This window comes from Galeopterus variegatus, unplaced genomic scaffold (genome assembly GCF_000696425.1).
Source record: "Galeopterus variegatus unplaced genomic scaffold, G_variegatus-3.0.2 Scaffold1103, whole genome shotgun sequence".
Lineage (NCBI taxonomy): Eukaryota > Metazoa > Chordata > Mammalia > Dermoptera > Cynocephalidae > Galeopterus > Galeopterus variegatus.
Window position 1 is genome coordinate 399,907 of NW_007727214.1, and position 27,954 is coordinate 427,860.

The 27,954-nt window shown below is 40.7% G+C and overlaps 1 long non-coding RNA gene across 1 annotated transcript; it reads right to left on the bottom strand.

Moving 5' to 3' along the window:
- Positions 1-341: 341 nt before the first annotated feature.
- On the bottom strand, positions 342-27,954 carry LOC103592175. Its single transcript, XR_550649.1, has 4 exons — positions 27,671-27,954; positions 6,121-6,201; positions 1,742-1,904; positions 342-668 (listed from the first exon to the last, which is right to left on the bottom strand). It is a non-coding gene; the product is annotated as an uncharacterized LOC103592175 (long non-coding RNA).

Below are 27,954 nucleotides of genomic sequence, written 5' to 3' on the forward strand. Positions count from 1 at the left end.
TGTGACTATGTACTTCTGCAGATGCTCACCCACTGAGTATGTTTTAATCAGACAAGACACCATCGAAGAGGCCTACCAGAGAGCATAGATGGAGAAAAATGTGATAAGAAACAGTGTGGCCTTTGGAAAAGAAATCCTTCCATTCGGCATTACCCATGGGAAGTCCACTGGCTGCAGACCCTTGTGTCAGCAGTGCTGTCCCAGGCATCATTCCCAACTCCATGTTCCCTGGGGATAATTTGCAAGCCTAAAATCCGAAGATGAATAGATCTTAATTCACCTTAATTCCACTTTAGAAAGTAATAGGATGTACTCATACAAAAATTAAACAAGAACAGAACTTGATTGGCTATGGAAACTTTATTTTGGAGTATTGACTTCATAGCATTATACTTGTTTTCCTCATAGCAGTTTTTTATTTAGTCATATTTATGTAGATATCTAAAAACTGTCTATATCATGATCATGCCGTTTAAGAAGGTGGCACCTTGAACCCTTTGGTACTACACCATGTTTTCATTATAAGGAGACTGAAGAAAAGCTGGATTATTTCTGCTTTTTGGTTAGTGGACATCTGGTAGCTCTGGGAAGAGCGGGAGATGATCCCTGACGAATGATGCTTGGGCAACTGAGCGGAGGAAAGCCGAGAGCATCAGGAGTGGCAGGCCCTGCAAGTGGAAGAGAAAATGTAAACAATGTCATGGAAGAGGTCCCTTGACTTTATTCATGAATTACTTCAACAAATATTTTAAATGATTCGGTGAGTATGACACTGAGATGGGAACTATTGACATTGAGGTGGTGATGTGCAGGGGGAAGGAATAGAAATAAATTTAAAATATAGTCCGTGAGATCAAGGGGCTACAATTTAATATGAGATGACAAATATACAAGACTATGTGATTATCCTCACAACCTCAAAGGGCTTCGTTTCAAGAAGATCTAGAAGATATGAGAGAGATGGAGCAATACAGTCTAAACCAAACTGATCAACAATTCACTGTATTGGTTTCTTTTTGTGCCCAGAGGCGTTGGCCATTCAGTTACACAAATAACTGTTAAGCATCTGTCCTGAACAGGAATTCTGTAAGGACAGAAGAGATTGCACAGATGAATGGGCACAGTTTCTGTTTTCACAAAACTTGCTGTGTGGCGTGGGGATACAATAAGTACAGAATAGTTACTGGGCGTGGAAGAGCATAATGGTCAGGTGAGAGATATACAGTCCTATGGAGTAGCATAGAGAGAGGGGTCCCATTCTGTTGGGGGAAAGGAGGAACATCTGCATGGGAAAGGTGACATTTGAGATGGGCCTTGAAAGAAGTAGCGAACTTTGACAGGCAGAGGGGGGTTCAGCATTTCAGGAGAAGAGGGGCTGTCCAAGCCAAGCAGAGGCTGTGGGAGACAGGGCTGGAAAAGGCAGGGAGGATGCAGGTTGCAGAGACCCTCCATTCCAGGATAAGGAGGTGCGATTTGGTTGGAGGGAAATGGGAAGGCACTGAAGATTGTCAAACATGAGTTGCAGGGGGTGGGAGGTGATATGATTCAGCCAGGACTTTGAGAGATCATTTGTCAACTACTAATGGGACAAACTGGGGAGAAGAAAGAATGAGCAAGGACAGAGCTGTAAAATATTTTTAATAGAGTGGGTGAGAGATAATAGAACAGAATTTTATTTTCTATGTTACTGGGGATTAGTTTTGACTACAAGTAACAGAAAATCCCTCAAAGAGAGCCTTACACAAAACATGAGATTATTTCTGTCTCATGTGAAGGTCCAGTTAGGCAGTCTAGGGCTGGTGTGGCAGCTGTGCAGAGTCCTCAAGGTCCCAGGCCTCTTGGGCTCCCCAGTCTGTCATTCCTAGGTCCACCTCCTCATGGCCCAGGATGGCCCCATCCGGGTCCTTGGCAGCAAGACAGAGGAGGATCAAAGAAAAGAGAGGGCAAGGAGCAGACAGAAGGTGTCTCCTAAGGAAAGGTTCCAGAAGCTTCCACGTGATATGGCCGCCTCCATCTCATTATTCAGAACTTAGCAACAAGACATCTAGCAAGGGAAGCTGGGAAATTAGGTGTGTTGTCTGGATGTCCATATTTTCGGCTGGAAAAATAGGAATTCTGTTACTGAGGGAGAATGGAAGAATGAATATAGGGGACTTGCTAGTTTTCTCTGTCATAATGTCATAAAAATAAAAAAAGCAAGAATAAGAGATTGTAACTTCATAATAGCTGAAAATTATTCTCTGGATCTTAGTGAAAAAATTTTTAAATGAAGCTTCCATCCTAGAATTTTGCCTTAAAGCTGATTGCCTTGTGACAGAATAATCCCCTCCCCCTTAGATAACACTGGATTTGACTTAAGTGGCCAAAGCTATCCAAGGCTTTGAGAGGATTGGTTTGTCCAGGTCTTCATGACCCTGCCTTAGTAACCCTCTTTCAGGGTTGTTTTTAAAAGGAAAATAGATTACATTATCATCATGACGTTGTTAAATTCGGTGAATTATAAAGCAACAATGTGTGAGCATTGTGAAAACTCAGTCCTTACTCAACAGAAATACAGCTTTGCAGTACTGTCCACGCTCCATTGCTTTGGCTGTGACGTCAAGCAGCCATCTCCCCCAGTGCCCTTCGCATCTTAGCCAACATAGTGCATCTCTCCCTCCACTGTCCGCCCCGCCCACCACTGCCTGCACACTGCTAAGGCACTGCTGACAACATGTGACTGTGCCCACATGTAACACGGCTCTCCAATGCTCACTACCTTAGAGCAACTCCTTGTGTCCTCACCCCACAGCTCAGAATGTGGCATACGCTCCTCCTGTCCTTCTGTACCTGGTTCCCAGTTAAGATGATGGTAATTACTGCAACAGATGTGAACACATCGGGACACCAGTGTCTGTTCCCTCTGTTCTTAAAGAGCATCCACCTCCTCACAGGCTTCTCTGTCCCTTCTGTTGTCCCTTGGGTGGGGGTGCTGGTTAAATTTAGTGTCTGTTTGGCCCTGCAGCTCAGCAGCAAGTGGCTAGACATTCCCATCACGGTGTGGCCACTCCCTTGTCCTCTGACATACTCCCAGAGTGTTTGTCAACACTGGGCCCTGGTGCCCATGTTGAATCTTCGTTAGATCCATTTCCTGTGGCTGGACCCTGCCACTGTTCCCCTTTGCTCTGCTCTGGACAGAATTCCCAGAATGAGCCAGATTCTGTCTGTCGATCCCACTGCCTCTCCCCAATATACCATGACACCCTACCCCTTGTGGGGAGGTGGGCTTCCAAGGCAAGGCCCCTCCTCTGGCGACTGCAGCTCAGTCTTGGGTTTCCTGGGTCCTCTCAGCGTCTCCCTCACCCTGCTCCTCCTCAGCCTCTTTAGTGCTCCCAGCAGGCTCAGCAGGACCTGCCTCCCTTCTGGGGGCAAAACAGCAACATGGAGGCTCCGGTCAGGGGCCCTTTGGGTGGAGTTATGCCTTACTTCTTGTTAGAGTAGAAAGTCAATCTGTGAGGCAAAATTACTCTGAAAATTCCCTGAATCTTTAGGAGGCCTAGGAGACTGACACAAATTTAATTTCTTTTGTCTTAACTAAACTCATATAGTTGACTTTGTGAGAGTTTGGTGTGTATATAATACAGCACCCCACCGTAGCTTTTTTAATTTTCAAATTATGGTATTGTGATGTCTAAAGATTTTTTTTTCCTGCAGATACCATGGGCCAATTTCTAGCATCATACCAAACCTTGAAAGAAACTAAATGTCTTACTCTCCCTTCTTCCCCTTCCTGACTCTTATCAGCTAAGAATTTAATAGTGAGAGATTTGTGAGGAAAATGAACTACTTTATTTATTTAATTTATTAAAGTTGAACATTTTAAAATTTAGTTTAAAGTCTTTAAGCTTAACCTATAAATCTAGTAATTTTATTTGTAAATATAATCATTTTTATATAAAAATGAGAACAATTGCTTTTTCATTGTCTGATTAACGTTCAAGTAACTTATAAATTTAAAAAGATTAAATTTCTTCAAACAACCGATCACCTTTACACATGTAATTAAATTTCCTAAAATATTTTCAACTACCTTTACATACTTAATAAATTTGATTTTCCTAAACACTTTAAATGATTGATGGGACAACATTTACAAACCTAGCAAGAAAAATCTTTCTACATCTCTATCAACTCTTACAATAAAACTAGCATATATGTAGTAAATGACGTTCTCTTGAACATTCAAACACTATTTAAGAACATATTCAATTATTTTACAACTCTCAAGTGACAATCACAAATCCAGTATCAACTTATCACTTCAAAATAAAATCACGAGGCTAATATGTCAGATTCTCTTAAGCATTTCAAATTTCTTGTATAGCAAACACAAACTGATTTCAATGATTAGAAAACTTACTCTTAAAACTTAACAAAAAAGTAGCAATACTGTGAGTTTGATTGGCTTCAACATCTGTTTTCTACATCTTTTCTATGGAAACAAAGACATTTTTACCAGTCAAGGTTTCAGGAAACAGGAAGGCATTTCAGGCAGGCTGAACTTATTTGAAAGTATGACACAAATTCTCAGTTAATGCACATGTGTAAAACTGGGAGTTTTCCCAGGATGGTTCTATCTGAACAACAGGTTAACACACTGAACTTCTTTTTATAGTTGGGTTGGTTTTGCCTACTGGTTGTGCCACTGGGGAAATAGTGTGCCATGTGTCCCCAGAGTGTCTTTCAAATTTCACCCTTATCCTATTTTTATCATAGCCTCTTTCACTTTTTAACACATGATTTGATGGAATTCTGCAGTCTCCCTTGGGGTGTAGCCTATCTTTTTTGTTAATTGAATTTTCCATCCCTTTTCAGGTTGTAAAACTCTTTTTCTTTTACTTTGTTATCTGTTTCATTGTTGCAGAGTTTGACTAGACCTTCATCAAACCTGTTCCCTCTGCTTCTGGGGCACAGAACCAGACTTCGTTTCCCAGCTTCCTTTGCGGTTCGTGTGGCCATGTGAATGAGTTTGGGTCAATGAAATATGAGTGGCCTGGCCCCTAAAACCTCCCCAGGATCCATCCTCTGTGATCTTTCCTCTTCTGCAGGTTTGATGCAGAGCAGCAGGGCAATCTTGGAAGCTACGTGAGAAAGACAGTAAAAAGAGCCTTCCACCATTTGGAAGGAATCTAGGTTGGAAGAGAATTATAGGCTGATCAGAAACACTCATTTTAGACTTGACTTGAGTGAAAAATAAACGTCAATTGTGATATTAAAGCAATTACGTATTTTTGGGGATTGTTCATTTATCTTAACTAAATGCTCACTAATCTGTATTTATTGTCATTATAGTGAAAATCCTTAAAGTTGGTGATAACAATAAATAAAAACTCGAAAACTCACAAGATGTTAGTTAACACCACATGTCCTGAGTCAATGCTAGGAAACATCAAGTGGAGGCAGAGGGTATATTATTGACCAGAGTCACTCTTGGTTATCACGTGAAAATCTGACTTGATCAACTCATTCTTTTCTATTAGGGAACTAATGCCATGAGACTTGTGCAACTTTTTGGACAACTTTTTAAAAAGAGCACCCAATTAAACAAAAAACAGTTAAATCTCCTATAATATTCATGAGATAAAAATAAATCTATTGCTCAGGTACAAATATTGGTGGCTCTATGATCAAACAGAAATTTTTTCCCCAAGGGTCCTAATACACAGGAAACTACATAAACTACATTACACAATAGACCTTATCCTTAACACACAAAACAATGTCAACTACCCAGACTCTCCGAAAAAGACCACAGACACATGTTCAAGGGGTTAATTAAAAAAATTTAAAAGCATAGATTTCTTTTTTCTTCTAAAATGTATAAATTTCTTTAAAAATTTAAAGGTATATGAGGGTACTTTGAAAAGTTCATGGAAAGATTCATATGATCTTTTAATTCCATTTTTGAAGTACCCTTGTATCAGTGTAATGAAGATCCATAATAAAGCCTCCATTTTTTTTTCTGCTTTGGTTATTTCACACTCTGCTTTTGGCATTTGAGGTTGCTAAAGGTTATGGGTTTCTAAAAGTATTGTCTTCATGCACAAACAGGCTGATATCACCCGACGGCTTTGTACTTACAGACACAGTCATGGTTTCCTTCTCCCACACCAACTCGTACTGCCATGTGTGGGTTGCAACTGCCCCAGGAAACATTTTTATCTAAATGGAGCAAAACACATTAGATTTTGAAAATGAAACTTACTCATGAATATATTTCTTTCAAAATGAATTTTGTAAATCTTTTCCCCCAAAATTTAAAACTTAAACCTCTATGAAGTTTCCATGAAAAGAACCTGTGGGAATGGTAAAAACAGACTTTAGACAGTACCAAAATATACAGGAGAGAGAAAAAGAGGGAAATGGTAGATATTTAGGTAGAAGTATTAGAGTAAATAGTAGTAAAGGGGAGGATGGATATGTAATCAATTTTATCAGTTAGCAGTACATTCAAAAATCTGATTAAGAGTGACTTCAACAAACAGGGATTTATATTTTGCGAACAACATAAAGCCTGGAAGTTGGCAGTCAATGGTGTTGTCTCAGCAGCTCAGCAATGTCTCAGCAGCTCAGCAATGTCCAACATCTCTGCAATTCTCTTGGCCTTTCTCTATCATCACAAGATGACTGCCCCAAGAAGCCTGCTGTAGCTCCAGACGTCACATCACTTTCAAGAAAGAAAGAGTAGAGGAAGGGGGTCACAGTGGCCACATTTTCCCCTTTTATCACAAAAGCAAAAGCTTTCTGCATGTAACTGTTTCACATGGCCTTTCCTAGCTACAAAGGAGGCTAAGAAAGAGAGCATTGAAGGCTTGGAGACAGGCAGTAAGGATGGGAAGGGCAGGGTTGCCATGTCAGCCCAATGGCAGTGGGTGCCACCAGAGTGGACGGTTGGCAGTACTTGTGCCTAGTGATCCCATCACAACAAATTCTTGAAGCCAAATAATGCTACACGACATGCTTTTCTCAGTCTATGTTCATGTAAGAATCATGAGTAGAACTTCATGTTCTAGAGAAAAATAATGCTGAACTTTCCCATTGGCTGTGTCTGGTCATCACGTAGTGACTATTCACTTTCAGCTCATCTCCTTCCTCCCTATCTCAGACATTCGAATACTCACAATTCAATCCTACCAAAACTGTCCAAAAAACCAAGCCAAATTATCTGTGAATTTGGATGAGGAAAAACCTCCTGGTTCCTGAGCATTTAATCTATTTAATCTTGAAAGTCAGGTAGCAAAGGGATTTCTAGAAAGTAACAAATATAAAAAAGAAAATCATACAAAATCCAAAAATTCTGAATGCCTGTGTGACCTGTTAAGAGATTTGAGCTTTAAAAACTAAAGTGATCTTCCTTACCCCTTTGTATTGTGATAGACAACAGTATTTCTAGAATGGATCCGTTGGTACCACTGCTTTCCCAGTGACAGAACCTCCACATTCGGGAAGTATTTTATAACACAAGAAAAGCACAGCAACTTCCTGCTAAAATGAGCAACAGCAGCTCATGCTCTCTAATCTGCCCCAAGCTCTGAAACAGAGCAGTAAATTATATTTAGCTGCAGCTTACATGGGTCTGGTTTGCCTCTGGTTCCAAGCTGCATGTGCAGCAGAGCATGCTGCAAAGTGACCTGTGCTGGAAAACAGCAGGTTTGATAATTATGGGCTACATTCAGTTGCAATGAGCAGAATGTCTAGCAGAGTTTCTCCTCTGCAATATCTTACTGTACTTAAGCAAAAGGATTAATTACAGAGTAGCCACTTGTGCAGGGACACCTCTGAGTTTACATCACTACTAAAGCCTTGACAAGGGTTCACAATATCCCTGCTGAGTTTGAATGCAGGCCCCTCTGTTTTGAGGGACTCTCAAGCTGAGGGAAAGAAAGAGAGCATGTACAGAGAGGCAGAAAATTAGGTCCATGTGGCAAGGTGCGCACAAGGAGGCCGCCTGGAAAAGTGCTGTGTGCTCCGCAGCCCAGGCACGCCAAAGTTCTACCTCCAAGAGAAAACAGAGACTCTTGTCTCTCAGTATCTCTCAGTCTGGAACCCACCTTAAAAAGCCCAGAAACAGAGCCGTAAAAAGGAATGAAGTGCTGATACATGTAACAATATGGAGGAACCTTGAAAACCTTGTGCTAAGTGAAAGAAGCCAGACATAAAAGGCCACTTATCGTATGAAGCCATTTATATGAAATGTCCAGAATAAGCAAATCCAGAAAGGCAGAAAGTGGATTAGTGGTTGCCAGGGGCTGAAGGGAGGAATGGTGAGTAATTGCTAATATGTATGGGTTTCTTTTTCTATATGGGGGGAAATACTTGGTGTATTTTAAATGTTTACACTAAATTTAATTTTTAAATTTTAATTTATCAATATATAATGTATTTGATTTTCATGTCCCTTTACCAATTCCTCTTTCCCACCTCCCTCTCTCCCTTCCCTTCCCCCGTCAACATCATATCCGTTCACCTGTCTTAACAAGTTCAAGGAATTGTTCTGGTTGTTGTGACTTCTTCCCCCCAACACCATTTGTTTGTTTGTACGTTTATTTATTTATTTTTAGCTCCCACAAATAAGTGAGAGCATGTGGTATTTCTCTTTCTGTGCCTGGCTTATTTCACTTAATGTAATTTTCTCTAAGTCCATCCATGTTGCTGTGAATGATAGTATTTCATTCTTTTTTATAGCAGAGTGGTATTCCATTTGTAGATATACCACATTTTCCTTATCCATTCATCTGATGATAGACATTTGGACTGCCCATTTACAATAGCCACCAAAAAAATAAAATACTTAGGAATAAGGTTCACTAAGAATGTGAAAAATCTCTATGATGAGAACTACAAACCACTGTTGAGAGAAATTAAAGAGGACACAAGAAGATGGAAAGATATCCCATGCCCTTGGATTGGAAGAATTAATATTGTGAAAATGTCCATATTACCCAAAGTGATATACAGACTTGATGCAATCCCCATCAAAATTCCATTGACATTTTTCTTAGAAATGGAAAAAAAGCTATCCTAACATTTGTATGGAATAAATGTTTACATTAAACAAATGAAAACTATTAGCACAAACAATGCAAAAATATATATCTATTCACAAGATACCTACAGAATTTTTTCCCTAATTTTTATTTATTGTGGTAAAATGCACATAACGTAAAATTTGCTCTCAACAATGTTTAAGTACAGTATACACTTCAGTGGTATTAAATACATTCATAATGTGCAGCCATCTCTACCATCCATCTCCATAACTCTTTCATCTTATAGAATTGAGACTGTACCCATTAAACACTAACTCCCCTTTCCCCCTCCTCCCAGCCCTTGGCAATCACCATTCTATGTCCTTTCTCACCCACTTTGACAACTCTAAGTACCTCATATAAGGAGAATCATACAGCATTTGTCTTTTTGTGACTGGCTTATTTCACTTAGCATATGGGTTTCTTTTAGAGATGATGAAAATGTTCTGGAATTAGAAAGTAGTGGTAGTTGTACAGTATACTGAATATACTAAAAACCACTGAAGTGTACACTTTAACATGGTGGATTTTATGCTATGTAACATATATCTCAATAAAGAACAGTTTTAAAAAACCTATATGTGGGAGAGTGATAATGAAAGATAAATAACAAACATACATATTCACAAACATGATAGAATAGCACATATCTAGTGAGTGAATAGTGTGGTAGAAAAAAACAGCGGACTGGAAATCAGAAACCTAGTAACGTGAAGTCACTTTACCCTCTCCTGGCCTCAGTTTTCTTTTCTGTAAATAAGATGTGTGTAGATTAGAGAAACCCTAAGTCTCTTTCCACTTTTTGTATTTGACAATTCTAAGATTTCCTTTTAGGGCCCCTCTCTCTCACCCCCACTGCCTTGCTGGCTGGACTTGGACCTGGGGGCTATGTCTTCATTGCAACACGGTGAGGCATCACGATAGGAGGTGGGTGGGCCTGCTCCAGGAACATTTCCCACACTGGAACTGGTATTCCTTTAAGTATTCACTGGAGTGGAAATTTGGTTTGTACCCAAGAAAGCCAAAGACACTCTTGCTTCCTGAGGCTGTATAGCTTCTAATGATCCCATTATTTGCTCAGTTCATCAGATCACAAGTAGATAACTCCCTGAGCCAGGGATTTCTTTGTAAGACAACTCTCATTTAAACACATAAATTCTGACAGTTTAATTAAAGAAAAAAAATTAACTATTACTTAGTAGTAACACTTCAGTCTTGAAAAAAAAAAAAGCATTACCCAGACTAATTCCTGCCTTCACCGAGCCATCAGACTTGGCTCTAAATGACTTTGGATCATCCCCCAAATCAAGTTGCTTTCAAAAACAATGATTTATGATGATTTGCCATCACTGAGGGTATTCAAAGTAGTGTGATGCATAGTGCAATGAAATCTCCAACTTTAATGGGATTTAAGTATGAATGGCTAACATAAAATACGGTAACTTTAATTCACTGAGATTTCTTAGATTAGGAAAGCATATCACCATAAGACAAGAATTATATAATTATTTCTAGTTCTTGTTTTTAACCAGAGTTTCTTGTCTTCTAAACAAATATATAAACACAGACATATTTTGATATATAAATTTGATCCTTATAAATGTATTTTTTATGCTTTAGTTCATTTAAAAATATTTGTCTGTATCCAGTGAAAGATTTATTAAATTTAAAAAGAACAAATGTGAAACAGTAATTGAAAAATATTTCAAGTGAATGTAGCATTGTCAGAATAAATATATAATCTCTCAAGATGACCAGCTTGAAAGGGACAATAAATATCTGTTTTAACATATAAATTTTGATTCACTTACTGGTTTATGAGCATAGCATCTAAATTCCATCAACAATTCAATTGAAAGAAAGAATTAATGACTTCCTACAAAAATGGATTTAATGACACCTCTAGTTTTCATAATACTTTATAGTTATCACAATGCTTTCATGTAGATTGTGTCACTTAATTATTTGGCACCCTCTGAGGTAGGCATTATTTTTTTCTGTTAGTAGATGCAAGAGTCGGGCTCAAAGAGATCCAAGGCCATGCTGACATCAAGAAGCAGAACTAGGGGAGCGCTAACCTTTTTAGTTTGCTAACTTAAAGATATATTTTCAATACTGCCAAATTGATCTACAGGTTTAGTGCAATCCCTATCAAAATTCTAGCTTCTTTTTTGCAGATATTGACCAGCTGATACTAAAATTCATATGGTAATTCAAGGTTCATGGAATAGAACTGTGACTCTAGAAATAAACTCTGACATTTATAGTCAATTGATTTTTGACAAGGGTGCCAAGATAATTCAATGGGGGGGAAAACAGTCTTTTCAACATATGGTTTTGAGACAACTGGATAACGAACCGTATATGAAAGAGTGAAGTTGGACCCCTACCTCATATATAAAAAATTAACTGAAAATGGATTGAATACCTAAATGTATGATCTAAACTCTTTGAAGAAAATGTAGCATAAATATTTATGACATTGGATCAACAATGGGTTCTGAGATATGTCACCTAAAGCACAAGCAACCAAAGAAAAAATAGAAGAAGAAATAGTTTAGGAATATTTCTTCAACAATATAAGTTTGTCCCTTCTGCCCATCCATTATCATCATCTGAAACACCAGTTTAGGTGTGTTCAAGTAATGCTTCTAGTTAGCATCCTTGATTAGGGCCCAGGGACATCTGAGGTCAATGTCACAGGCTCATCTCTGGATGTACCAGTGAGCTATGTTGCTTCTCTGGCCTTCTGTGCCCTACAGAGACCAAGCCCTTGCGAGATTCTTTCTGAAGGTGGGTAGTAGTGTCCTGTCTGCTGGGTCTTCTAGGTTACCTCTCTGGGCTCCAGCAATCCCCCCACCCCTTGTGCAAAACTTCTGAGAGACTTTGCCAACATTTGGCAGATGAAAAACTGACAAATGGCAGCCAGGACTACATTCCTTGTACACTCAAAACTTGAAATTGTTGTGCTTTTTCAAAGCTATTGCTTGTCTTTTTCTTTTTTCTAATTAGAGTTTTCTGTTGCCTGTTCTTCCCTCACCGTCTTGTGTAACCAGGAACCTGAGCAGGGAAGCCTGAAGGAAGGCCTGTGTCTTGTCTTGAGTGCTTTTGGTGAGGAAAGCCCTGTTCCCAAGTTCCTGAGTGCTTTGGGGCCCCCAAAGGAGAGCCCATGTGAGAGTGACTGCCTGGCAATAGAGTTAGCAGATGCTCCTCCGGCTCAGGAAAGAAGGCCCATCACGCTGTTGATAGGCAGCTGCATGTTTGCTGGCCCTTCCTGTCTGGTGAGGGAGAGAAGGAAGGAAGAAAGGAGCAACTGTTCTCCTTCCCTCCGACTGCACCCACACCTATGACACACAGAGCTTTCTCTCAAGGTGCAGAATGATTCAATTTCAGGTGTCAAATGCATTTATCTGATGCTGTCTGTTAATTTCAAATGAGTCAAATGAATTGTGGAGAGAGGAATAATTTTCTAACCAATAAAATTGATTGGGGATGTAATTGTCTAAACTACAACGCAGGTATGTATAAAATAGCAGTAAGGTGAGCTGGGGGCACCAATGGTATTTGACATAATGCTGGAGCAGGCACACTCAGATTTGACACTCTCTAGTTGGGTCACTTATCTGCATTCACCTGAGCAATTTTCTTAACCTGTCTGAGCTCCAATGCCTTTATTGATAAAATGGAAATATTACTTGCCTTCTAAGTTTGTTATAAAGGTTAAATAAAGCTTTATATGAAAGTACCTAACATGGGAGTCTAGCACATAGTAGGTGCTCAATGAATAGTAACTCACACATAATTCTAAGTACAGACTTAGTGCTTCACACGTACTAACTTATTTAATCCTCATGAGAACTCAGTGAGGCAAGTAGTGTAATGATTCCCATTGTACAAATGAGGAAACTAAGGCACAAAAAGGTTAAAGTATGCCCAAGGTTACACACTTCTCAACTGCAGTCAGGATTTCGATCTATGCCAATTGGCCCAAGATTTTTGCTCTTAACCATTTTATTAGTACTCTTTTAATACATGTTTTCTTTCTAAACTTCACCCCTGCCCAGGTGACTACAAAATGCAAATTCTCAGCTCCTCTCAGGACACAAAAAGCAGATGCTTGCTCAGGGAGCATTATCTTTCTCTCACATGATCTATAAACCCAACAATATGCCAAACCGTCTCTTGGCAACAGCAGGGGCTCCAGGACTAGTGGTTGTTCCGGTCAGTGTGTATCTGGTTAGGTCAGATGGCCAAGGTCAAGATGATATGTGCCTCTTGTTTTCCTGTTCACTTTAACCTCTCCTGACCTCAGTCTTCTCAGACTCATCCCTTTACCTTCCCCTTCCTGCCCACCAAACCCATTTCAGGAAGCCATCTTGAAAAACATATCCCTTAGTCCTAAAAGATATGGTAGCATGTGGATGGATCCATTCAGAGACATCTTTACAGGCAAAGAATACCATCATTATAGTAATAAATGAACCTCCCTTTCCTGACCCACCTCTGCTTGCAAGGAAAGGTTTCAGAAAAATATGCTCCTCCCTTGTCATCTTCTGGCTCCCCGTTTGTGTGGGGTGGGGTGGGGAGGAGGGGGTGTTTTCTGTGCCTGCCCCTCCATAGTAATTTTTGTTTAGGGAACTTGGCATTTGTGCCTATGATTTATGAAATGCTGGGGAAAATTCTGGCACTTATTCCAAGGTTACTTAATAACTATTAGAATCCAATGGAGTTAAATAGGAAAGGAATTAGGAACTCAAAAGACAGCACATCTGAGTATCCCTGCTTCTGTTTCCAAAATTAGGTCTTGTGAAAGACTTCCTCCCTCATAAAATGTCATTATAGCAAATTATCCTAATAAAGAAATTTACTGGGGGGAGGGGGCAGGGCTGAAACAAGGCATACCAATATTTGGCAAGGCTGAATTTTTATCAGGCAACTATAAACTTCTAAAATTGTATTGTGACATTAACCCCACAGCTTGAAGTTTAATGGTATAAAATAATCACAAACACACAGTCCTCATAACAACTGGTTAACATCTAAGCATTTTGAATGTTGTAGAGAAAATAAAGTGACTCTAATGGAAAATTCTGATTAATGCCAAATTTGAGTCTACTAAAGTTCCTTTGCTAGCTGCCTAACATATTAAAACTTAAACTTAACCTATGAGCTCTTGGCTTTGAAAAAGTGTTTTTTTCTATTTATGCTCATATGAGGAAATTATAAAAACACTAACTCTCAATCACTGCTTTTTGAAGTCTTTTAACTCCTCACAGTCTTGGTGTTTTAGGCTGTGACTCCATGATTATTTGCCCTAAGTCACTGTTGGGTGTCTAAGTTGTCATGTAGTCATGTAGTATGCTTTACTCTTCACCATTATGATGGACTGAATTTCCTAAAGTGCCCAAATCCATCTTCTCTGAAATGCCCTAATGGATATTATTGGGAATGACTCCATTTCTTTAAACACTTTAAAAAGCATTTGGAGGATCCAGCAGAACTCTTAACGATAATGTCCCAAATGGGTTCCAATTTATTGGTCAATAAGTACGAGGTGAGTAGTTGCTTTCATGCAGAGCGATGCAGGCTCTAGGAAAGTAGGAAAGAAGGTGAGGTAAGCATCAGTTGTAAATTGTAGAGAATCCTTCATGCATCTCTGATATCATACTAAAACTAAATTCCCATGAATTCCTCTAGGAATGGAAAATAAAATAAAACATTTTTACTTTTTAATCATTTTTTTGGAGTTTTCCAATAACTTCTTCCCTGTAAATTATTGTTGACTTCACTCACAAAGGGATTCTTCACTCAAATGTAAATTTGAACTAGGCCTGGTCTTCCTTCTGCTTGAGTTGGCAAACCTATTTCTTCATTTCTAGTGTTGGGAATCAAGATAAATCTTTTATCCTTAGAGCTGGAGCTCAAAAATAATCTTTTCTCTGTATAAGAGCCTAAACCCTGATGACATGGTGGGGTAACATGCGGGGAGACTGAGGAAGGCAGACCAAGACCAAATAGTTTCTAAGGGTCCAACAGGCATGTCTGAACTGAGCTATTGTTATTGGGAAGCACCACTGGGAGTCATTGAGATTTACTTACATCTCAGAGGAAACTCGATTTCTCTCTACTTCATGCAGAAATAAAATCCTCTGAGCAAGGCCCTGAGACATTGCCTATGAATAAAACATTCTCACTTTACTACATAAAGTTGATGCTGTGTGCTTCAGCTGCCTTTTAAAGGACTTTCTGTTCTTAGCACTACTCTGGATCATTCAAACTACTGTGTAAGTGTTGGCCAAATCGCCTTTGGTGGTGGTTAGATAAAGGTTCAACCCCATTTCAGACACTGCTGACTGTGGGAGCTAGGGCAAATTTCCTCACATCAGCAATGCATGTCCTCTCTGTGTGCTTGGGCTGATAAAATTGTACCTACAAACTTCACAGGATGGTTGTGTGGATTCCACAAGACACTGTGAGCAAGCACGATAAATATCAATCTTGCTCCCCACGTTATTCCACCTAACAAATAATGTAATAGTGTGTTTGGAGTCCAGATGGAATGACAGGGACTAACAAAAGGGATAAATTGGTGTTAATGTTATCCATGCCAGTGCTTGGTATTCCCTTCTCTTGCCAGATTTGCAACAGAGGCAAAAGCCAGGCAGAGTGTCCATTCCTAAACTGCTAGTCATTTTTTTGAAATAGTGTTTCCATCTGCCTCAGCTTCTCTCTCCCATCCAGGCTGAGCTCAGTTGGAGAAGCAGATCAGAGTTCTGAGACATGTCCGTCCACTGCATCCTTCATCTAACCTGCCTGGGCAGCGTGCTGGGTCATCAAAGTCTCCCTTTTCACTTTCAAGTTCTCATCCCTGAGGAGTGGAGGAGGTGCCAGGTCAGGATCCATGGAGGAAGCAGGTGGGACAGAGCTGCAGATAGGGGAGGCCAGTGGTCACCACATAGACCCTTAGGATACTCATTGTGTGCCACACACTGGGCTGAAGGCTGGCTGACCTTATCTCAGGTCTTTCCCTCAAGAACCCAGTGAGAAATGTAGGGCCAGTCTCATGTGACACAGAATGCGTTAGTAATTTTTTCACTGTCTGTCGCAGTAAATGGCAGAACTGGGCTCAGGGCCCAAGCTGGCTGATTTCAGGAGTGAGCACTCTTAACTCAAGAGCTAGAGGAATCCAGGAGTGAAAGCTTTCCCCAGGTTTCCCTCTGCTATACTCTTGTCTGTAGTCTCATCTGGTATCCATCAAAGTACTCTGCATGCTGTATTTTTATTATTTGTTTATATTTTGTCTCGAAACATCTTACTGATCTTTGGATAACCAGAATCTAGGCACGATATCAGAGTTATCTGGACAACTTATACAAATAAATTTTTTCCTTTGAGGTGAAAAGAACTAGGCTGGAGAAGAAAATCAACCACGCAGCCACATTCCCGTCCCCACTGATGTGCCTAGAAAGAGTGTCATTTAAAGTCCTGCCCAGACAACTGGAAAAGAAATCTCCTAGGGCCAGCATTCCAGAGTCATAGTCCTGGGTGTTCTCTCTTCCTACCTTGCAAACAGATGCCCACTTAAGGCAACTTTTAGCATTGGCTGAGTGGAAGAAGAGAAATACAGCAAAGTGTTAGTAATGGTCATCCTTTTGATAATAAACCTATTTTATAACCAATTAAACATAAGCACTTATAAAAATAGATTTAAAAAAGATTAACTTACTGGTTTAGGTACCCGTCATTTTCAGCTGGTTTCATTAATTAGTGGGGACACTTGAGCACTTGAAAATTTTGCCAATGTTTCCTAAGTCGTTTCTACAATTGAAGCCAAGTAGGAAGTTGATAGAATTTTCTGTGTAACAGGAAGATGGAGGCTAAGAATCTCACCTAGAAAATTCAGTAAATAGTCTGGGTTTGGGAGCCTGAGCTCTCCAGAAAACAAACTCTATGTTGGCTATGGTATTATAGCCACACTGTGCCCTCCCCTCCCCCCACACACTCTTTCTTTCTTTTTTCCTACTATAAGAGTAATATCTGTTTATTGTAGAAATTTTGGAAAATACAGAAGGAAGAAAAAAAAATCAGCCTGATTTTCACCATCCTGAGAAAGACACTTACCAATTGGGGAATTTCCTTTCAGTCTTTGTATATTATAACAAAATATGGATCACACTGTAGACATTGCCTGGCAACCAGATAACACAATATATATATATATATATATATATATATATATATATATATATATTGTAGAAAAGCCAACTCTCTGTGCCTGGTGCCTTTTGGATTCTTCTGGAAGGCCTGACTCTGGGCCTAAGTTCATTTATATTCTCTCCATTTTAGGAACCTAATCTAAAAGTGAATCTAAATAAAGTGCAGCTGTGTTTTGTTCCGGGCTTCTCAGACACACTTCCAAGTTTGATCAGTTCAAAATGTACCACTTTTTCCCACCTTCTCTCACCACAGACTGGCTTAAGTTTTCTTTGATATTTCCTCTACTAGTATTTTCTGGCCAAATGGTTTGCAATGATAGGATCATCCACTGTTAGAGCTGGAATGACCTCAGGGATCCTCCAGACCAGTAGCTCTCAGACTCTGCTCTTTGGAGGAGGTGACTCTGGGATGAAACTCCTGATGCATAACACACGCGCGCGCGCACACACACACACACACGTACTCCACTTAGCTTCATCTTATATGTTGAGCTTCCAACTTTATTTGAACAAAGGGTAGTGTGGCTAAATAAAGTTTGGAAGCTCCAGTAAATCCTACCCCTTGATTTTACTGGTTAAGAATTAAATAAAATCCCAGGTAGATTAACTGACCTACCTGAAGCACTTGGTTACTCTGTGACAAAGCTAAGACGAGAACCTGGTGTTCTCATCAGTTTTGATTCGTTCATTCTTCATTCATTCATTCACAAATGTTTCCGTTCCTAGCCATTGTACTAATTGCTATGCCCAAAAAGACTTAACAATTTAAAAAGTCACATCTCCCTTGATTTTACTGGTTAAGAATTAAATAAAATCCCAGGTAGATTAACTGACCTACCTGAAGCACTTGGTTACTTTGTGACAAAGCTAAGACTAGAACCTGGTGTTCTCATCAGTTTTGATTCGTTCATTCTTCATTCATTCATTCACAAATGTTTCTGTTCCTAGCCATTGTACTAATTGCTATGCCCAAAAAGACTTAACAATTTAAAAAGTCACATCTATTTGAAAAAAATATTTTCTGCTAACTTGAGCATCAGGTTACATAATAACTTATCTTTCACTGCCTTAGTTAAAGGCTTTTCCTCATTAAATATCACATATGTTCTGATTGCACTGAGGAATTTGTGGTAAAGTCATATTACCATTTAAAATATGTAGAATATATTAATATTTCAAATTCCATTCATTTTTAAAGCATCTTTGTAGTTTATGTTAGTGGGTTCATAGTTGGCATATATCCATCTATATAATACGACACAGTATTAAGTTTCTTTCAATGAAGGCAACATTTTCAAATGAACCATTTCTTTCTGAGCTTTTTTGCGTCATAGTTGGCATATATCCATCTATATAATACGACACAGTGTTAAGTTTCTTTCAATGAAGGCAACATTTTCAAATGAACCATTTCTTTCTGAGCTTTTTTGCCTTTTTAGTCCAAACTTTGTATCTGTCCTGTTTCATGTATATGCTTTGTATAGTCATGATATGCTGTGTACAGCTCTGGCAGTGTACTAACCATGTTATTTTTTTTTTTTCCTAACTATGTATACGTCTGTTTCTCCCAGCAGAATATGAGCTGTTTGAAGGCTCTGTATCCCAAGAACAGTGCAGAACACATGCTCAGTAAACGGTGGGGAGCAGGGACAGGGGGAAGGGAATGAATCATGAACAATGTTTCTGTACAGATTTTTTTCTAACAAGGAAAACTTGATGAAAGATTGAAGTCTATTAAAACCAACCCTTTTAAAGTACAATGCAGCATCGCTGTTCTTGAACAAAAGAGTCTTGTAATTTGTTCTCTAGATTGAGATCAACCTCCTGAATGAAATCTGTTTAATTTAGAGGGGAGATGGAAGAAGCTTCAGGAGAGTTTTCCACCATCTTCCCTCTATTCTCCAGGTATTTTGGCTACAAAAAGAAAATTTAGCCGTCTATACTCCTCTTTAAACATTTACCTATCCCTAAGGAACTATGATATACTGCATGTGTATATTTTTAAAAAAGCATTTTATGAGGGACATATTCAAACATGGATAGAAGTAGAGATAATAGAATAATGAATACCCTGTACCCACCAATCAACTTCAACAATTATCAACATTTTGCCACCCTCGCTTTACCTCTCTCCCTCTCCATGCTTTAAATCTATGTTAAATTAATGTGATAGAATATCAAATGGATATTAAAAACTACAAATGTGTGAACTATGGCCAAAGATGGCAATGTTTATTGGAAGTAACATTTAGTCACAACCACTCAAATAACAAGCAGATATTGATCATATTAATATAAAATGCTACATTTTACATACAGGAAGAAAACTTATAAATTATTCAGGGTTTAATGTTTATTTGTTTTATGTCTGGTATCTTTGTTCAGAGTCTTATTTTAAAACTGTCTTGTAAAACATTCCAGTGCTTCACTCCCATAATATGAAAAGTTTTCCAATTGTCTGTGGCTCCAAGATTTCTCTTTGCTCCTAATTTCCCCCAGTATTTAACTGGGCGGAAGGCCACCTGGAATAAAGACTGCATTTCCCTGCTCCTCTGCTAATAGACATGAACATGTGATTAAGTTCTGGCCAATGGAATGTAAATGAAGGTGTCATGTATAAGCTTAAGGAAATGTCCTTGAATGGCCGGAGCGTGCTCTTTGCCCTTTCCTCCTTCCTGTTGGCTGTAATGCAGGTATGATGGCTGCAGCTCAAGCAGCCATCTTGCACTATGAGGTAGAATATGCCAACGATAAAAGAGCGGTGGCAAGGCTGGGCCCCTGATGACTTTGTGCAGACACACCATCAGCTCTACCTCTCTCCAGGTTTCTTTTATACAAAGAGGAATAAGCTTCTATCTTATTTCTTAGGACTTTACTCTTTAAACTTTTTTTTATTTAAATAAAAATGCAAATTAGGACACTTATTAGTGCTTCATTTCCTCATTTAGTTCTGTTCATAGAATCTTTTTTGTATCAATTCCTAGTCTTCTATTTTGATTTTTAAAAGAAGCAATCTTTTAGGCAATATTATTTAAAAAATACTTACCAATGCTGAGACAATTCCTTAAAATGTGAATAAAACTTGGATTAAACATTAAACAGCATTCTAAGCCAATTGCCCTTGCAAACAGATACACAATAAAGCCATCTGGTAGATCACATGTCTCTGGGTCATTTGACATCCCGGAAACCTTTTCTATCAGTAGCGTTCTGTGATAATGAAATTGCACTTTTGAGATCAGCCACACTCATAAACTGTCTCATGTGTTGCTACAAACGAGGCACACTGTAAAACAGCTGGGAAACGGTTAGAGGGGCTAGAGAGAGTAAAGCTGTTCACTCTAGGGAGTATTGATGACTGCAGTAGGGTAGCACATTCTGGGCCATTTGAAAGAGGTAGGCCTGCCTTCCACACTGTCCGAGTCTCACCTCGATATTCCCTCTCTCCAGGACTTTGTAAACTGTTGTAGAAGCCAAAGAACATTACTCAGTTCATAAGCGAATTTGACCTGTGTAGAGAATATGTGTTGTTTTCCTTTCCAGCAACAGCTCTTGGGTCCACCTATCACCCTCTCTCAGTCCATGCGGACTGGGATGTGCCATTCTGACTCTAAGAATGTGCAGCTGGCCCTGGCCTACGCCAATCCATGTATCTCATTTCCTTGGCCACCAAGATTGGTTTAGTGGTGAACAAGTGACCCCAACTGATCTAACTGGAGTGAATCTTAAAAGTTTTGTGAGAATCTTGGGGAAAAAAAAATTGCTTTTTACCAACTCAGAAGTTAAGAACATGAGGCTGGAAAACAGCTTTCTTGCCCCCACAAGAACAGAACCTTATCTGAGAATGTAGCCAACTCAGAGGAGGCTGACCTAGATGATGGGAAAAGAGAAAGTCTTTTCCTTGGTGACAAAAGTCACTCCATCCTCTAGACTTCACAGTTATCTGAGTCAATAAGTTCCAGTTTGTTATTGTTATTGTTTGTTGTGTGGCTTGTAACTAGGATTGCCAAATAAAACACAGAACACACAGTCAAATTTGAAACTTGAATAAACAATAGCTAATTTTTTTATTATAAGTATGGTTCAAATATTGCATAGGACATATACTAAAAATTTATTTATTGCTTATCTGAAATTGAAATTTAAGTGGAAGCCATGTATTTTCATTTGCTAAATCTAGCAACCCTAGTTGTAAACAAATGTATTAGTGATGGATGGTAAAACACAGTGTTCAGGAAAGCATTTGAAACATCTGTTGTTTGGGTAAATGGTAGATATGAGTCCTTGGCTGGGCCTGGATATTACAGGATGACAAAGCCTGAGGATGTTGCTTCCAGTACTGTTTCCAAAACAGGGTGTCACACACTGGTGTTAACAGTGCTGAGGAGTAGGTGGGCGAGTGGCAGGAATACAGGGGTCTGAGCTGAGCCAAGAATTAGCAACCACCCAGAAGGCCCAGACCTGCACATACATAGGAATAAAAAGATAAAGGTGAAATACAGTTAAGATGCATCAAAACACATTTGATTCACTTTGTACTTAATAGTATAGTCAAGGGAGGGGGAAAGAGAGACGAAGAAAGAGAGAGAGGAAAAATAACGACTGAAATAATGTGGGTGATGATGCCTACTACAAGGAGGGTGACCCTGAAAAGAATTTAGGGGGTGGCCTGAGTAATCTAGCCCCTCAGCTGGCCTCTTACAGAAGGAGCACCTCTCTGGGCTGAATGTAATTCAAGGGTCATTGGGATGATAGTCAAAATGTTTCAAAGGCTTTCCGTTTGAGCAATTTCCTCCTGAACCATTGACTTGAGCGCTTAGCTTCTGCAGAAGAGGTCACACCACTGCAGAAAGTGAGAAAAGAGCAAGTGAGCAGAAACCAGGCATCTACAGATAGGGGAGGTCACAGAGAGCAGAGGCATGTGAGGAAGCTTGGTTATCAAAGTGCAAGGTAAAGCACGTTCCTGGGGCTGGCCCAGCTGACACTCTCTGTAGTGATGTGCTGACCCAGTTGCCTGCCCTGTCACAAGCCTACACTACCCTCTGAGGGAGTTCCTGGGGGTCCTGGGGTCCCCCCCCCTTGCTTGACTACTCTTGCTCTCCTGAGCATCCCCCCTTCGCAGCCCTGATTCATGAGTATCTTTGACTCTCGTCTGGCATCAGGTGGTTTCACCTGTCTTCCTGAGTCTAACGTTCCAGGGGCCCATGTCAGCACTGTTAACACCAATGTGTGACACCCTCCTTGGAAGCAACCAGGTTTGATAAACTCTTCCATTACAGTTGTGGATTTCCCAGACCAAAAACCTGTCTGAACCCTCAGTGTCCTGCTGAAAAAATCAATCTTGCTCTTCAAAAATAAACTGAGAACTTAAAAAAAAATAAAGGAATCATGTTATTTGTGCCCAAAGTACAACCATTGTTGGATCTGTAGTTACCTGCTCACTGTTAAGTGGCAGATGGTTATAAGCAATGAACTGCAGTGATGACATGTGACATACACATGTGAATGTGGCAAGCCAGCTGGGTGCTGAGGCTCCCGGATCAGAGGGGATTCTATCAGTAAACACAAGGGTGGGGTTGAGGGCAGGGAGGTGACTGCTCACCAAGCTGTGTCTGTTTCACTGAGGTATTAGTTATGCACAGACAAAAAAAAACATCAGAGAACATGCTTTGACTGTAAAATAGTAAGGTAAAAACATTTATTTTTCTATTTTTGCTGTGTAACCCAAATATCCCTAGACCTTGCTAGCCTGCCGGTGCCAAAGAGGCCATAGTAGCATTAGCCTGTGGACATGCGTGGGGAGAGAGTAGCTGGGAAGTGGAGAGAGCCTGGTTACACTGAGCGAATCTTCCAAGGACATACTGCTGCTAGTACATTAGAGAATACTGGTATCAGACTATGCTGAAGTACTAGTACTTAGCAAAGGCCTTCATAGGAAGGACCCCATAGGGGACTATGAGATGCTAATGTTACTGCACCTGCAGCAGTGGCCTCCTTCCCTTCTGCCTTTAACAGGTACAAGGAATTCTTCCTGCAGCACCTTCCTCACCCGGCTAACTTTCTTCCTCGTTCAGACTCAGCCCAGGCAGACTTCCCTGAAGGATTGTCCCAACTGCATTGTAGGTGTGCTTGTGAAGAGGATGAAGGGAGTGTGTGTGTGTGGGGTGTGTGTGTGTGTGTGTGTGTGTTGCATAGAATTTCCTGAGTAAGGAAGGAGCAGTAGATGTCTCACCCACAAATATCCACTACCATTGCCTGCCCCACCTTGTAAACCCATATACCCACAATCACCTGTTAGAAATTCACTATTAAGAATTCTTTAGGGCTAACAAATTGCACTTTACTTGAGATGCAAGTATACTTCCTGGGTTAAGGGCTAAGTCTACAGACGATTCTTCATAACTTAATCTCATTTGCCTTCATCCCACCTTGGCTGAGCACAGAGGAGAAAGACAGGAAATGGCCGAACTAGAGAAAGAAGAGGAGAGGAAGAGGAGGAGGAAAGGAGGAAAAGAGGGTCAGGGGTCAGGCAGGAGTTTTGCACCAGCCTGAGTCAGACCCACTGCTCTTTCCAGAGGTCCTCTTTCCTTTCCACCTCTAGCTTCTCTCCATGTAGGATGAGTTCTGGAGAAATCCCTACTCACAGGGCCTCTACCTAATGGCAAATATATGAAAAGAATGTTCTCTGCTCCCTGGTTTGAGATTGGGTCCAAACTTTAGTTCCCAGCTCTGGCTTCAGTTCCTGGTCTCCTCAGTTCACTCTCTCAAGCTGTCTTCTTCTCCTGGCAGCCTCCATTGCCAAGGCAATGCGATTCCTTCTGAAGCTTTCTAGCCACAGCCCACAAGGGTTTGGGATCTAAACTGCATTCTTCCCCAGTCCTGTTGCTCTTCTCTGCTTGGGTCCCTTGCTTAGTGAATCCTGGCTTGGGGCACATGACTCAAGACAATGGTCAAGAGAGACTCTCCACACTCTTCAAGCCAGTACCTTCTCTCCTCTGTGGAACCAGATGTCAACCATCTCCTCTTTCTCTGCCTTGAGCTCCTCCCCCCAGAAAATAATCCATTTGACAAACACAATAATAAGCACAAGAGACTTTCTGTATATTACTCCAGAAAATTTAGGTCATATAACTCGAGTAATGACTTGGATATTTGTCTCCCAAGGCCTTTTTCAGTGCTTCTTCCCCCTCTCCCTGACACCCACCTCCCACCAAACATGCCAAGCAACTCAATTTTGTTCCAGCTTCCATCTGCAAACAGTTCATCAGCCCTCCTGGCAATGCTCAGGAAGACAAAGTCCTGCCTGTTCCATGTCAGGTGCACTGGAGGATGGTGCCTGGTTAAAAGCAAAAGTTCTGGACCCAGATTACCTGGATCAAATTCTAGCTCAAATACTTAGTAGCTATATGAATTTAGGGAACTGACTTAACCTTTCTCTTATCTGTAAAATAGGATAATAGTATCTACCTTAGAGCATTGTTATAAAACTCAAATGACATAATATACAAAACTTAAAGCAGGGTCTGGCACATTTTATGTGCCATATATGGTAACATAGTTCTTATTTTAAGGATTTAATTTTAGGAAATAGCTTATCAGCCACCTTTAAGCATCTAACCCCCACCCCCAGCATACTTCTTCTAAGGATAGTCTGCTCTAAACCAGAGGATTTATAGTGAATGAAATTTTCTAAATTTATTCATTTAGGTTTAGAGAAATCCCTCCTCACAACAACTTTTTTTTTTTTTTTAAATCTTACTGAGTTCTAATCAGTTAACATACTTCTTTTGGGCTGCTGCCCCCAAACCCTTCATCAGGCATTAAATCACTCTTCTTTATTGCAGAGTTTTTCCATGCAACTTCCCCACATCTTTTCAGCACAACACCCACATCAGTTTGTGCATTCTTGCCCCAGTTCCTGGTTCACACTGTGTTCCCTCCTGACAAACGATTATGACATCAGCACATCACAAAAACATATTTGCAATTTTCAAAGAATCTTCAGGAAAACAGGGGCAATACAAGCCATAATAAATTGTGAAGCCAAATTTTTCTAGAGATAGCTGTCAACCAACATCTCAAAGCCCAGCTATCAGTGTAGGATTTCATCAGCCTTTTATGTTCCCATGGTAACCAGTGTACGTGCAAAGCTTAAAAACATATATGAAGAGAGACTTGAGTGGAAAACACAGTGCACTGATCTAGCTCCAGCAGGCTGATCAGCTGGGTGGGCTGGGGCAGCTATTTGTCACTGAGCCACTGTTGCTGGCTCTAGCAGTGTTTCTCAAAGTATGCACCTTAGGTCACCTACATCAAAATAAACAGTTATGCTTTTTTAAAGTGCATATTCTTGGGTTCCTTCCAGAACTCCTGAATCCGAGTTCTGGGGATAGGAACCAAAGATTGCATTTTAAACAAGCTCCCCAGGTGATTCTTCAACAAACTGAAATCTGAGAATCACAGGGCTCTGTGATACCCCCATGAACATGTTATAGCTACATGTTTTCTCATGTACGTCACAGTTTCAGTGCTTTGGACCCAAAGAATTATTGCAAAAATCCCTGTGCAACAACCAGGCAGAATATGTTCTTCAGAATACTCTTTCATTCAACAGATATTTACTCAGTACTTTCTACATGTCAGATACGCCAGTCAAAAGAGAGAAAAATGTCTGTCCTCATGGAGCTTACATGTGTGTGGGAGTAGCAATAATAAGTAAACTATTAATTAACATAAAAATAGGCGAATTGTATAGCACATTAGAAGGTGATGAGTGTAGTAGGAAAAAAATAGAGTAAGGTAGGGGAGTCGGGATGGGCTGTTGATTTCTCCTAAATTATATGCACCCACCAAAATCAACTTATATATCTGTTAAAGGCCTGACAGGTAGGTCCAACTGCCTTGTAAAGTGGTCCTATGGAATGTAGTAGATGCTGTTGGTGTGCCACTCAGATCTCCTTTACGGCTAGTATATCCCCCAAAACTTTATTCCCCTCTGGCTCCCGCCTTTCCACCTCCAAAGATTCCATGACTTGCCTCAAGAGGGGGTCAGCCTGGTGGTGTAATCTCTGCCCCCTGACTCTCTCCGGGAGGCCACATCCTTGCTACTTTCCCCCCGCCCAATTCTGCTTCCTTCACTTGCCTTGTGCTGGTACACTGTCTGATAAACCACTTGCACAAGAATCCCTGACTCCAGTTCTTCTGTTCTACAGAATCCAGCCTTAGGCAGGGCCCCCGCACAATGAGAGGACACTGACTCCAGGGGGGGTTCTACAGAACAGGCCTGAGAGTTATTAGGACTCACTGTGCCCCAAATCTTCACTGCTCCATTTTTATCCTCAATTTATGTTTAAATATTCAGTCTTTTGGGGGCCTGATGTTACCTGCAGAGAAAAGCAGGCAAGGCCCTCTGAGATGCACTGCCTGCTGCCTTACCCTCTGTTTTTTGCATAGCATTTCTCCTTCAGCCTCAGACATCTCCTGAGTGCCTGAGTTCCTGAGTGGCAGGAACTGTGCTGGGCTTGTGGATACAGCATAAGCATAACAAACATAATAATAAGGTCCTTGACACCATACCCTAGGATACACTAGATTTTCTGTCAATACCTAGTACTTGACAATGACCACAGTTTGTGAGTAATCAGCTGGCTTAAAGATAATGCTCATGTAACTTTCTCATCGGCAATGTTTTCTTTCTTTAAAGTCAATTTTTACACATCTCAGCTCAACTAAATGAACAGTCCCATCTTGACAGCCGCTTTGAAGCAAGCAGAGAAGAGAGGGTGTGGGCGGAACGGACTGGTGCCAGAAGCATGCTCTAATGCAACATGATATGAACATGCACACTCCAGCGTTGTTTATTACAGAAAGAAAAGCCCTCCTTTTCCTTAATACGCTCTGCTTTTCACATTCCCCACATCCGAGATTGATTTCTTTTTTTAATGATGCTGATAGATGCTGAAGCAGACATTCTTCACAGTCTTAACAGCACAGACATTCTTGAAATATTTGCAAGATTTAAAAAAAATGCTTGAGAGGGTTTTCTTTCAAATAAATTTTGTAATAAAACCCTTCTTTGCTCCTAGAATGGGGGTGGGGATGGGGGTGGGCGGGATGAAATGGTGCCCATCTATGGAAGTTTGCCAGGCGCCTCAGTGGTTAAGGCCGACCCCCTGCTAGCCCCGCAGAGTTGCGGGTAAGGCCTGCACCCAGCGGGAGGGTGGGATGAGGGTCCTGAACCGGCCGAGCTCCTCCAGAGAGGGCTGAGCCCCTCACTTTGACGCAGAGGCTTCGTGAATGTTTGATGGACCTGGTTTCTAACAGACAAAAGAGAATGAGCGGTTTTGCACAAGCGAAGGGCTTACGCACTGCACTCTGCTGTTTTACCTGGCTGGACAGCGGAGGTGACCCAGGGCTGCAAGTTCCCCGCAGGCAGGAAGAGCCGCTGTGTTACTCACAGGCCACAGAAGAAAGTGCCTGCGCCTTCGCGGCCACCTGGTCGCCCACGTCTCTCCTCACCAGCGGGAGGAGGCCGCGCAGCGCCGTCAGCCGGGGACGCAGGGACCGCCGGCCACACTGCCACCAGCCCCGGCACCCGAGCCAGTGCGGACGCGGCCTGCGAGGGGAGAGAGGTCGGCTCACGTGGCCGTCACACATAGGAGGGGTCTTCA